At 28.8% G+C, this 13,086-nt stretch overlaps 2 protein-coding genes across 3 annotated transcripts in view; one reads left to right on the top strand and one right to left on the bottom strand.

Moving 5' to 3' along the window:
• The window catches only part of knockout (Stork-head domain-containing protein knockout), an 80,787-nt gene extending 78,760 nt beyond the window's left edge, over positions 1–2,027 (bottom strand). Inside the window, exon 1 of one of the 2 annotated variants that reach the window (XM_015326989.2) lies at positions 1,051–2,027. The gene's annotated coding sequence lies outside the window, so the exon portion shown is untranslated. The remainder of the gene's footprint in view (positions 1–1,050) is intronic. The other variant, XM_015326992.2, reaches the window with a different exon arrangement.
• The window catches only part of LOC149031142 (uncharacterized), a 67,171-nt gene that overhangs the window by 41,109 nt on the left and 12,976 nt on the right, over positions 1–13,086 (top strand). The gene's annotated exons all lie outside the window — the stretch shown is intronic.

Raw genomic sequence — 13,086 nt, 5'->3', positions numbered from 1 at the left:
AAATAATAATAATAATAAATAAACAGATAATATAAAAGTATCTAATTGTTCTTAGAATAATATAAGAATGATGAGAAAAATGAATGAAATCGATGAAATAGGATAGAAGTTGTATGAAATAGAAGGAAAGGATTTTTTTTTTTTTTTGAAAGGAAGATAAAAGATTGAGAAAATAATGATGATCAAAGATAATGATCAAAGATGATGATGATGATGCAAATAATAATCAGTCAAGATTAAGAATAAGGAATAGATGAGGAATGATAAGTTTAATGTAAAGGGTCTTAGAAATTTTGAATATCATCTAAAAAGAATATTTTTTGAATGAAAGATATGAGATTAAAGATGGTGATAATTAAATATGATGAATTATCAGTCAAAATTAAGAATAAAAAATCAGATGAGAAATAACAAGTTTAGGTAAAGGGTTGTAAAAAATTTTGAAAAGCAATTTGAAACAAGGTAAAATATTTTTTGACAGAAAGATGCAATGATGTATCAAAGATAATAATATAAATAAAAATACAAATCTATCAATAAGAATAAGAAATAAAATGAGGAATCGCGAAGTCGAGTAAAAAGGGTTGAAAAATTTAGAAAACCAATTGCAAAGGACATTTAGAAATAAAGAAATGTAGATGATGATATAAAGATGAAAATTCAATGAAAAATTAATGTAAAAAAAAAAAATCAATGAAGATTAATAAATAAGGAATAAGATTAAGAAATAAAATGAGTAATCGCGAAGACGAGTAAAAGGGTTCAAAAATTTGAATGGTTCAAAATCAATTTGGAAAGACATTTGGAAAGAAATTCAGACGATGATATGAAAACTTAATGAAAAATCAATGTGAAAAATCAATGAATAAGGAATAGGGAATAGGGAATAGGGAATAAGATTAAGAAATAAAATGAGGAATCACAGAGTCGAGTAAAAGGGCCCTTAGAAGAAGCTTTGAAAACCAGTCTACGTGTCGCGACGCGCGAGAGGTCTGACCGCTCTTGACCCTCGGGCTCCGGGAGGCTGGAATTTATCGTCGAAGGACTCACCGTAGGCACACGGGCTTCTGCCGCCTCTATCCCAAGGTCCGTCGAATCACCAAAGATGCGCCGGCAAAACCATGAAAAGATGATACTCCTCTTTCTCTTTTTTTTTTTTTCTGTCTTCCTTAGACCCCCTTTTTTTATTTTTCTTCTTTCCTTCTTTCCTTTTGTTTTTGTTTTTTCTTTTGTTTTGTTTAATTCGTCAACGTGTTTTTAAACTGGTAAAGTTTGCACAGTAAGGGTTGATAATAATTTCACGACCGAATTTTTCGTATTTTAAATATTTGAAAATAGGAAAAGGAGAAACAGAGAAGAAGATTGAGAGAGAAAGAGAAAAACAAAAATAATTGAAAGAATTCTGGATAGGATTATTAAATATCTTTTCCTTCTTTTTTTTTTTTTAAATGTCTTTTTTTCTCTTCACAAGAACAAACTCTTCATTTTCTTTTTCTTCCGCACTTGATACTTGCGGCACCAACAACAATAACAACAATAACAGTACGACGATTAAATCACCCGCGTGTTTTAAATAAAAAAAAATATCATGAATATTAATTTATTATACGAATATAGAAAGTATATATATATATATATCTATATGTATATCGAAGAATCCTTGTTTAATTAATAATTTTTAAAACAACGAATAATAAGTTTATTTTGAATTTATATACGTCGAAGTTTAGCACAAAATTCGTGTCCGAAATTCGCGTTTTATCATCGTCGACGAAAGAGACAGAGAAAGGGTAATAGACAAAAGTATAAATAAATATAAAAAAAAAATAAAAAGGATTAAAAAAAAAAAGAGTAAAGAAATAGTAGAATAATAAGAATAAAAAGAAGAATAAAAATTAACAAAGTATGTAATAAGAATAAAATGTTAGAGAAGAGAGATATAAGGAAGAAAACGGGACGAACAGGTGCAACGGTTGCAGCTGGCCCGGTCGTCGGCTCCGTACTGAAAGGGGCGCCTTAACGCGACTAAAACGCCGTCACCGTCACCGTCACTGTCGTCATAGTCGTCATAGTCGTCGTCACAGTCGTCACATTCGCCGCCGCCACCGCCGCCGTTACCGCGCCGTTAGCCGCCGTTGCCGTTGCCGTTGCCGTTGTCGGATTGGGTGGGGGAAGATGTAAAGTTGAGTTGGTGGGGAGACCGTCGGAAACTGGCTTCTTCTTCTTCATCGTCATTGGCGTAAATTCAAATAATTCCTACCCAACCATCGTTTACGTATTATTCTTCGTTATTGAACGTTTACGCCATTGGATTAGGTTGCTCCTTCTTCTGCCCATGTACCACGTTTTCCTCCCACTATTCAACCCAAAATAGTGGTAGGGACGAAAACCACGTTTTCCCCTTCATTCCCACCACACGTTCGACTTTTCCCTATACCCGTTCTCATTCGTGATACCCCCACTCTTCCTTAAGCACACCCCCTTCCTCTGTTTCGTTCGAACAAGGCTGCATTAAGCGCATACCGGCGCGGCACGCTGGTTATTCCCAGCACTTCGTACCTTTCCGTCCACGATGGATGATGCTGCTGCTCTTACTGCTGGTGCTGGGCGGGTTCCTCGCGTTCCGGTAGGTCGGTACCTGACCGGAGAACCGGACCGACTACAAAAACGATTAGGTTTCGTGCACTGAGAGAGATAGATAGATGATGTTTCTTCTGATGGATCCTTCTTTTCAAAAAGTTATACGAAATTTCGTTGTATTTATACTTGTTACGTGTTAGATTTATTTTTCAGCTTAACTATAATATTATTACCATCGTTTTAACAATACTTATGAAATTATCTAATGTAATATCTACTTTGTGTTTCTATGTATGTATGCATGTGAACATGTTTCTTACAGATGGTATTTTGTTATCTCAATATTTATTGCATTTTGATTTAAATTGTGAGATATAGGTTATTATATATTTACTTTAAAAAATATTGGATGAGATTATATATGAGATAGAAAGAGAGAGAATGAGAGAGAATGAGAATAAGAGTATTATGAAAAGGGAGAGTCGTGTGTGCGTGCAGAAAAGGGGTTGAAATTAGATTGGTTAAATGTGTATAGGTATCTTGTTGGTAAGGGTTTCATTTAGATTAATCGTTTTGAATTATCTACGCGATGTAACAAGAGACGGGGTGAAGGGTGAGGGTGAAAAGTGTGAGGAGTGGGGAGGAAAAAGATCGATCTAAATTATTCGATTTATTTTATTTCAACTGTGTATAACTTTATTTTTATTTTGTTATAAAAAATAAATAGGGAATACTAACTAAACTTTTGTTTGTTTTTGTAAAATTGAGTCTCTGTGTCAAATATTAAAATAAAATAAAAAATAAATAAATTAAAAGATTTACAGAAAAAGAAAAAACGTATATATGTATATATATATGTATACATATGAAAACGAGTTGGAGAATTTATGTCATTGGCATATATCGATACCGTTATATTCGATATATACTAATATCTCGTCGATATAAAAGAAAGAAAAAAAAACCAAAATAATTTCCGGCTTTGCGTAATAACTTGTCCTATAGCTGATAAAGAGAAAAAAATAGAGAATAAGACGTAGAGGATAAAAATGTGTATGTGCGTGCGTATATGTGTATGAGAAAGATAACATTACTGTTGATCGCGTAATCGTGTTAATAGTCGCATTAATTAAACACCATACACTTACATTACGCATATACTATTATAACTTTCCGTATTTTCTAAATATAAACTAAACTGAGATTTAAGTTACGAGTTCTGGTTTGAACAAAAAAAAAAGCCTCTTGCACCAATCCTAACACACACACACACAAACACATTCTTAAATGCGTAGGTGCATATAAATTCAACAGGATCAGAATGTAACAAAGCGAATAATAAAGAAAAAAATAAGAAGAAGAAGAAGAAGGTGATGGTGAAAAAGGTGGTTTCAAAAAAAAAGGAAAGAAAAGGTGGGATAGGTGGTGGAGGTGGTGGAGGTGGTGGAGGAACAGGCGGGAGGGGGTAAAGGGAAAGGTTGAGATGAAAAGGAAAGAGACAGGAGTTAAGTTTGAGTTTTGTGATTCCAATGTGTTCTTTAGGTATACGACAAACACATATATATATACAGATATACATACGTGTATACAGGTAGAATCTGGTCATATAGAAAGTGAAATATCATAAACAAAAGGTTACCGTGCTTGAAATGATTACTCTCGAGGCACCTGGAAAGTTTACGATTTTCTTACTCCGTGGCACCACCATAACAATATCGATTTATCGCCTAGTTGCACTTGTTTGTTCAAATACACACGCTTCACATATTTTGACGCACACACATACACACAAACATACTTTGGTCATGTATAGGAAACATCATAGATGTATGTACTTATATGTAAGATTGTATTATTTTAGAAAGATTTAAACTTACACACACATATATATATGTATGTATGTGTGTGGACCAATCGACAGTGCAGATTTCACGATTCGTCGGTTTTCTCAGGTGTTACACACGCGTGAAGAAAAACACGCAATGTAAGACTCGAGTCTATTTCATTCTTTCATTATTTCATTCTTTATTTATTTATTTATTTATTTGTTTTTTATTATTTTTTAATTTTTTTTTACTTTTGTCGAGAACGAACGACTTTCCTTCAAATCGGTGAGACGTTTTACGTGCCGTCGGTTGACATTTACAGTGAAATCCATTCGACCAACGGCCGAAGCTGGTTACCATTCGCTTCAATGATGTCTTAAGGATCTACGGTACTCGCGGTTGGAACCTGTTTCTCGTGTTCCTGGTTCACTCGTACATATATATATATATTATATATGTATTATATATATATTTATTTATTTATATTTGTATAGAAACTTTAGATAAAATATGTATTTAGTTATGCATATAATTTGTTTGTGTTGAGTATGGTGTTACAGTTTTGATAATTTATTATTGATAAAGGTTACAAATTGTATTTTTTTATTTTATACATTTAATATATATCTCATGAAATTTTCTTAATTAAATAAATATATATTTTATATTTATTTATTTATATTTATGTACAATATTATAGAAACTAGATGATAAAATATGCACTTTAGTTATACACATTGGTTTGTGTCATATATGGTGTTATGGTTTTGATAATATGTTATTGATAATGGTAACAACAAATTTTATTTTTTATTATTTTATAAATTTATATTAAATAAATATACATATATGTATTATTAAAATGATTTATATAAAATTTAATTGATGAAATTGAATAACATTTGATGATACTTGTGTATATGTCTGCATATTTGTTATATGTTTGTTAAAACATAAAATATATATCTAGATATTTATGAAAGATTATCTTCTTATTGATAGATAATTTTTTTTGGATGAAATAACTGGAACATGAATCCTACGATTAAAAGTAATAATAATACTCTTTCTTCCTAGATAGGAACTTAATTAGTTAGATATATATTATAGTTAGTACAGGTGAAAACGTGTAACGGGAATCACCTGAGCAAACTTTTATGTTTTATCGACCAAGACAATACTAATGTATTATAATATATTAAACAATATGTTTAACGAACTTTGAAATATTATTTATTGGATACACTTAATTTTCTTTACTTTTTATTTTCATTTTATGCAAAATGAGTTTGTTCAAAAGATTTATTATTTATTTAATAATATTAAAACTAAACAACAGATCATCTCATTTGTCAGATGAAATGTACTATGAAATATTAAAATTACTCTGAGGAATTAAATGATAGTTTAAAAACAAGAAATCATATGTTTTAATAAATAATAAGATTTTAAATCAATTACACAACAAATCTTTTATTTTATTTATATTAATGATGTAAATGTTATGCATTTTTATTACAAGAAGAGTCACATGTGACCTAGACAAATTATAAGTTTAAAATATATATATTATTTTTAATATAATATAATATATATTTAATTTAAATTAAATTAGATATCAACAAATGATTAGAAAAAATAATAAAAATGTATACAAATAAATAATACAGTTACAACAATTGATTTCGTAATTACATAGAGATAACATTTTGTAAGATACACGCGTTGTAAGATATTCGAACGAGGTTACACGCTTCCTTTATTTACATTTACGGTTCTCTTACCGAAACGTTTTTAAGAAGTAGTAGAAGAAGAAGAAGAAGAAGGTGTGTAAAAGAAAAATTAACATAACACTGTAGCAGGAACTATGGAAGAAAAAACATCCAAAAAGTATATACATAATATATACATACATACCTATATACTTGTAAATATTCCAAAGAATATAATAATAGTTTTATCTAGGTCTTGCTTTTGAGTGGAACATGTAATAGTTTTCTTTTTGATAATAATAGTTTTAATATCTATCCACACCTACTTACCAATATCTACATGTATGTGATACATTTCAAGATAGATAACATTTTTCTTTCAATAATTCCAGAATAGAAATGATATTTTTCTTCAACTGTCCTTCGATTTGTCGTTGAATTGTTCTCTATCTATATTTCTCATTTTAAACTATCTATCTATTTATCTAACTATCTATCTATATCTATCGTTTCATTCTCGAGACCGTTCACCAAGCCTTTATTTATTTTTTTCCCTTTTTTTAATCACATTTTTCAGATACCACACGCATCTGTAAAAGTGTAGGGATACAGGAGCAAACTATAAATAAACGTTTCAACCGGACACATACACATATATACACATAAATGTACATACCTATTTGTATTAGCATACTTGATCTCTCCCGATATATAAGCTTGGTGGAAAATAAAGAAGAAATAATAAATAAATAAATAAAAAAAAAAAAAATGATTAACCCGATGGGTTAAAGAGTGGGATGAATGTGTGTATGAGTTGGGTTGGGTGAGGTTTTGAGAAGGAGTAGTTTGTGGGGAAAGGGGAAGGGTGGTCCTGATCGTGGAATGAGTTAATAAACAATGTAATTATTGTACTCGTAAATGGTAGTAGTTGTATTAGTAGTAGTAGCATAACCCCTTTGGCAAAAGTACATTACTGCTTCTTGTTTTTAAATGCATTTTACGCGTGTACACCAGGCAGATCGTTATGGTGGTTGTGTTAGTGGGTTTTATAGGTGACTCGCCTTGGAAAGGTAATTCAGATCGAGATAGGATAGTTGTTCCCTATGTTACAACGTATACATACAACCATATACTCTCTTTATTTTACCTATTTTTGTTTTGTTTTGTTTTGTTTTTACTTGGGAGAGTGTCTGCGAATTTATTCTGAGGGAAAAATACATTCCTAATATTTTTCTTGTATTTTTCTTGTATTTTTATTAAAATATTAGATAACGATGATTAATTTTTTTTGTTTTTTTTAGGTATTTTTCTAAAGGACATAATATTGTTAGGTTAGAAAAAATTTAATATTATTCAGTAGTCAGTTGATTTTTAGGTTCACAAAATAAAATATGTGAAAACTTGGAACGTAGGGAAGTTGGATTGGTAGAAAAATCAGAATAGATTTGTTTTGATCTTTTTATTAGGATTTCTTTCAGCAACTATGAAATACAAAATTGCATAATCTCAAAAATACATAGTCCCTTGAAAAGTTAGATACAAATAAAGATTTTTAATAATAATAATAATATTTGTAATATTTATATTCAGTGTTTCTAAGGACTCTGTATTTTTAATATAAATATTACATATAATATTATTATTATTATTAAAAATCTTTAGTTATATCTAACATTTCTAATATGTTAGTTCTGTTAAGAAGTATCGAACGTATTTTGTTCTTTTTCTTTCTTCTTTTTTTTTTTTTGAATTACAAAACGTGCTAAAGTACAGTTCGTTGGTTCGACAACTTGTAATCGGTTTATAAGCTTTAAGTTAATTTACGTGTTAGTAAGGGGAGGGGTACACATAGTTGACGAATACTTTAGTGAAGTATAGTATATGTCAGATTGCAATTTATATCTAGATCGACTAGATACAATTGCTTGATCGTGCGTGGAGATTAGTACTGTCAATAATTGCAATAGTGGTGGTGATATTAAAGTGATATTTAAAAAAGGTGAGAATAAAAAAATGAAATAGTTGATGAACATGATTGTTTAATCATTTAATATGTTTGAATTAAAACAATGTAGATAAAATAATTACAATTAAAAATAAATTTTATGGATGTTTGTTTGTTTAAAAAATGTAAAACATTTTTGAATTTAAAATGATTAGAATGTAATAGTATAAAGTATAAGGAATATAATAGTTACTAATACTGTTATATACACAGACAATATAAGTAACTATACTTATATCATTCTTATGCATTTTCTAAGTTTATTTGATCAGAGTGCGTTGACTAAGCCTCAGGGTTGGTTTAGAATCTTTACGGTTGAATGAATATAAATCTGTTATACGTGTGTCTCCATTGAATTTGTATTAGTATTTGTGACTTCTAGCGATAGGTTTACCAAAAAATTACATCACCAATATAGAAGACACATACACACACACATATATACACCAATCTGTATTACAAGGTGAGTGATTTGTTTAATTAATCGAATTTGTTTAAGAGTTAAATCGATCAATGACAATTGATTATTTTATTTAGTTATTTATTAAACAAATAAACAATTATTATGCAATAAACATTTATTAATTATTTAATTTATTTTATTATTAATATAATACTAAACTTCATTGTGACATACATTAAACAAAATGTTTAATAATTTTTGCAATATTAAATATAATTTATTTCTAAATTTAACGAATAAAAAATGAAAAAGAAAAAAGGGAGGGGATAAAAAAGTGTTTCAAGAATCGTTTGATTTATTCGTGAAAGTTTTATGGGAAATATTTTTACATTGTACATTCACATACGTACTCATATTATCATTATTATTATTATTATATAGAAGAAATATATATATATATATATATACAAAGTAATAGAAGTATTTTCTCTGTCTGGCTTGTCGCCAGACATTCGATAGAGTCTTCGCAAGTTCGTATTATTAAAAAAACAAAAAGTAAAATAACTGGGATATGTAAATCTACGAAGAAGGGTTGAGGAGAAGGGGGATGGTTATACGTTGTTAAGTTCTAGTAATAATTTAACGATTAGGAAGAGAAGTATAGTCCCAGTACTTGGTTACACCACTGGTAAGGATAAAAAGGTTTTAAACGAAGTAGAAACCAGTCTTGTGTATTGATTATTCGCATTAAAGCAATAATTTGCTATGTCGTAAGTTTTTTTTTCTTTCTTCTATTTTGTGTATTGTTTTTTTTTTTGTTCGTTTGAATTTTTATTTCACTATGCCCACGCGAAAGAGTAGTGTATACTCTTCTGGTTAAAGCAAGAAATTACTTCTCTCTCTCTCTCTTTCTCTCTTTCTGTATCTTTTTCTCTGGAGACATCAGAATCCTGTTTTACACACTCGCTTTTAATAAAAATTCTTTATTCCGTTTTCCGGGTATATATCGTCTCCTCTTCGTTTATCTTTTTATTTTTTATTTTTTGTTTTTTTTTTTTTTAGATTATACCTCAACGTGTTTTAATGGTGAAGAACTATTACCTACTACTCGTAGGATAAATGTTATTCATAATAAAAGAAATGGCAACAGATGAATTGTTAAATTGTTGAACGATAATACCTGACCAGTTTGCAACTAGTTTGTAACGGTGATTTAAACTGCATTCCAATAACTTGACCAAAACTTTATAGAGATTTTCTTTTATGATTGTTTTAGATTTAATTATTATAACATTTATGATCATGAGATGTAACATAAAATATTTTATATAATCGTGTGAATGTGTGATGTATACTATTTTATTTGCATATTTTTTTGTCATTTCATTTCATTTTTTTTTTTTACATGTATTTATATGATATTAATGAAATTTTTTGATTATTTATATATGTATGTGTATTTTTATATTATACATGTATATATATCATAAATATATATTTATATATGTGCAATAAATATTCAATAATATATGTATTTTAATATTTTTATGAATTAATCAATGATCACGTAGAATAATACAGATTATAAATACATTTTCATGTATAAAAATTCCATGCCACATTGTTGATTTCCAATGAAGTTCAATGGTCTTCCAATGAAGATCTTCCTGAAATTTGTTTTTATTTTGTGTGTATTTTTTTTCAACTTAGTACATAGAATAGTTTTTATCGCGTTTATTTTTATTTTTTATCGATAATTTAAGGATTGACAGGTTATCTAGGTTTTTAAGTACTGGAAGTTCTCAATAGGTAGCGCTGTATTAGAATTCATTTATTTCGATATATTCAGTTTCCAATAAGTAGCGCTGTATTATTATAATTCAATTATTTTAATATATTCAGTTTTCAATAGATGGTGCTGTATTAGAGTTCAATTATTTGGCTATATTCACGTCGTAAGCTTCCTTCAAATTTACAGATGACATAATCTAACCTTACTTTTTATATTTGATCGTTTATTATTATTTTATTTATTCAATTCTAGTTGTAGTATTATTTTGTGTGTTGTTATAATTTATTTAATAGTTTAAAATTATATTAAATTAACATATTATGACAAAACCACACCAATGCGTGGCCAGTGCATCCAATTTCGAATAACAACATATACATATATAATACAAAATACATTAAATTATTACAAATATAATAAAATAAAATAATTTATAACAAAAATATAATAGAACGAGTTTAAAAATGTTCAATTGGAATGAAGAAGAAAAATATAAAATGAAGTAATACATCAGTTGTGGATGGAAAAATGTTTTCTTATACAGTTTGCTTTTCCATTGGTTTTATGAATAAACGATATGGTCTACTACTACTACTACTACAACAAGTCGATCTTTTACATCGATTATAAATTCTTTCAGATCCGATCGGAATAAACATTAATATTGAGTAATGACGGTACGTTGCAGGTGGCCTGCCTGCCTGCCTGCCTGCCTGGTTGCTTTGCAACTCTGTCGAAACTCGTCGAAGAAAGAAAATAAAATGAAAATAAAATGAAAATGAAAAGACAGAGAAAGAGAGAGAAAAGAGAGAGAGAGAGAGAGGTGGACAAAAAAAATAGAGCAAAAGGTAATGTTTGCCGATCGACGCTGTTAATTGGATGTGTCGAGAGTTAGAGCCCTCAGGCTTGATACTTGCATTTGAACACGCGATGTCGATTTTCTAAAGCTTCGTTTTCTTTAAAGAATTATCTATTGAGACAGAGAGAAAGAGAGAAAGAAAGAGAGAGAGAGAGAGAGAAGACAAAAATATCTGTGTGTCATTTAGTTTCATTTATTTTCATTTAATTACTATTTTCCTCTTTCAATTCTTGATACCTGTGATACCTGCAAATATCGTGTTTTTGGTTACGTAATTAATTAAGTCTACAAAATAATAGAAATTGCAAATTGATTTCTTAAGGATTAGATTCTATTCCATGATTATTTATTAGAAATTTGTTTAATTTATTTTAATTATAATATTAGTATTTTATTTTAATATTTGATGCTTGCAAGGATCGTGTTTTTGGTTACGTAATTAATTAAGTCTACAAAGTAATAGAAATTGCAAATTGATTTCTTAAAGGTTAGGTTGTATTCCATGATTATTTATTAAAGATGTATTTAATTTATTTTAATTATTAGAATATTTGATTTAAATTTATGATGCACATGTCGTGTCTCAAATATTCCAAAAAGAATTGTAATTTGATTTTCTAACGATTTAATTCTATTTGTAAAATTATTTTTAATTATTTCAATGCACCCTTTTGAACGCACAATATTTGGAATGAAATTTTTGATTGTAATTCATTGCAATTAGAGATTGTTTTTACTATTGTAATAAAGGACTCATATAAATAAACAATGTTGCATGATACACAATTTAATAAACACTCAACATTAGTTATGCCATCAGAATGAGAATCTCACGGTAACATTTGTTTTAAAATATGTACTACTAGTACACTGTAACAAACAAAAACAAAAACCCCCAAAAAAACAAAGACAAAATATCTGTTACACACAGTGGTGTAACGGTTCTTATTCTTTAATTATTGTTATAACGGTAGTATAAGTTAGAAATGTTCTTTGATATCTTTTGCACACGTGAAACAACGTAGATTCACGTAACGTTTTATTATCTTGGAGACACGCGATGAAAATTGTACACTGGTACAGATAATGTACAGGTAAACGTAAAACAACCCTACTTTATTTTTTTTTGTTTCGATTAAATATCAAACCAAAATTTAATTTTTTATTTTTATAACAACATTACAATTACATTTTTGATTTAACAATTATTTCATTTGATTGTTAACAAATATTGAAAATATTATAATACATTATTGTGAATGATTAGAACAAATGAAATAATTTTGTGTGTTAGTTGTATTCTACCAATGCCTCCAAAATATATTGTCGTTTTATTTATTTTTATTTGATATCAAATTAAAGTAAGGAAAAAAAAGATTAAAGGAATCTAATTTACTATGGTAAGTTAGAAGAGTGTCGTGTGGTAAGTTACATTACTGTTGTTACATTGCACCGTTCATCAGGCACTTTCTAAACGCACGAATATACGGATAATCCAGTGCTAATGAAGCTATCTTTTCTCTGAGAAAGACGAGGGACACGAGAAACGGGCAAATGGCGACGTAAAAGTTAGTTAAACTCGCTTATACGATCGGACCGAAGGCATGCTAATTAAGAGACGAGGTCACCTACATTGATACGGGGTCTGGGGAAGGCGGGGAACCTGACACAACCCGTGTACCAGGTGAAACGACTATCAACTTTGAGTATATTAAAATGGTTTTTGTTTTTTTTTTTTTTTTTTTTTACTGGTAATCAAAATTATGTATTTTAATATTACGTTGTTTTTATTTTTCATAATTATTAATTATTAATCGATGATATGGTTCGAAGGTTTTCTTTTTTTCTTTTTTGGTCAGAATTTCATTTTGTTCAACAAGTTTTGTTTTAATTTTGATTTTGGATTGTC

The sequence above is a fragment of the Polistes dominula genome, unplaced genomic scaffold, assembly GCF_049000335.1.
Source record: "Polistes dominula isolate Pdom_NZ unplaced genomic scaffold, Pdom_raw_medaka contig_80, whole genome shotgun sequence".
Lineage (NCBI taxonomy): Eukaryota > Metazoa > Arthropoda > Insecta > Hymenoptera > Vespidae > Polistes > Polistes dominula.
The sequence above is the reverse complement of the archived record's forward strand: the minus strand, read 5'-3'. Positions and strand labels throughout refer to the sequence as shown.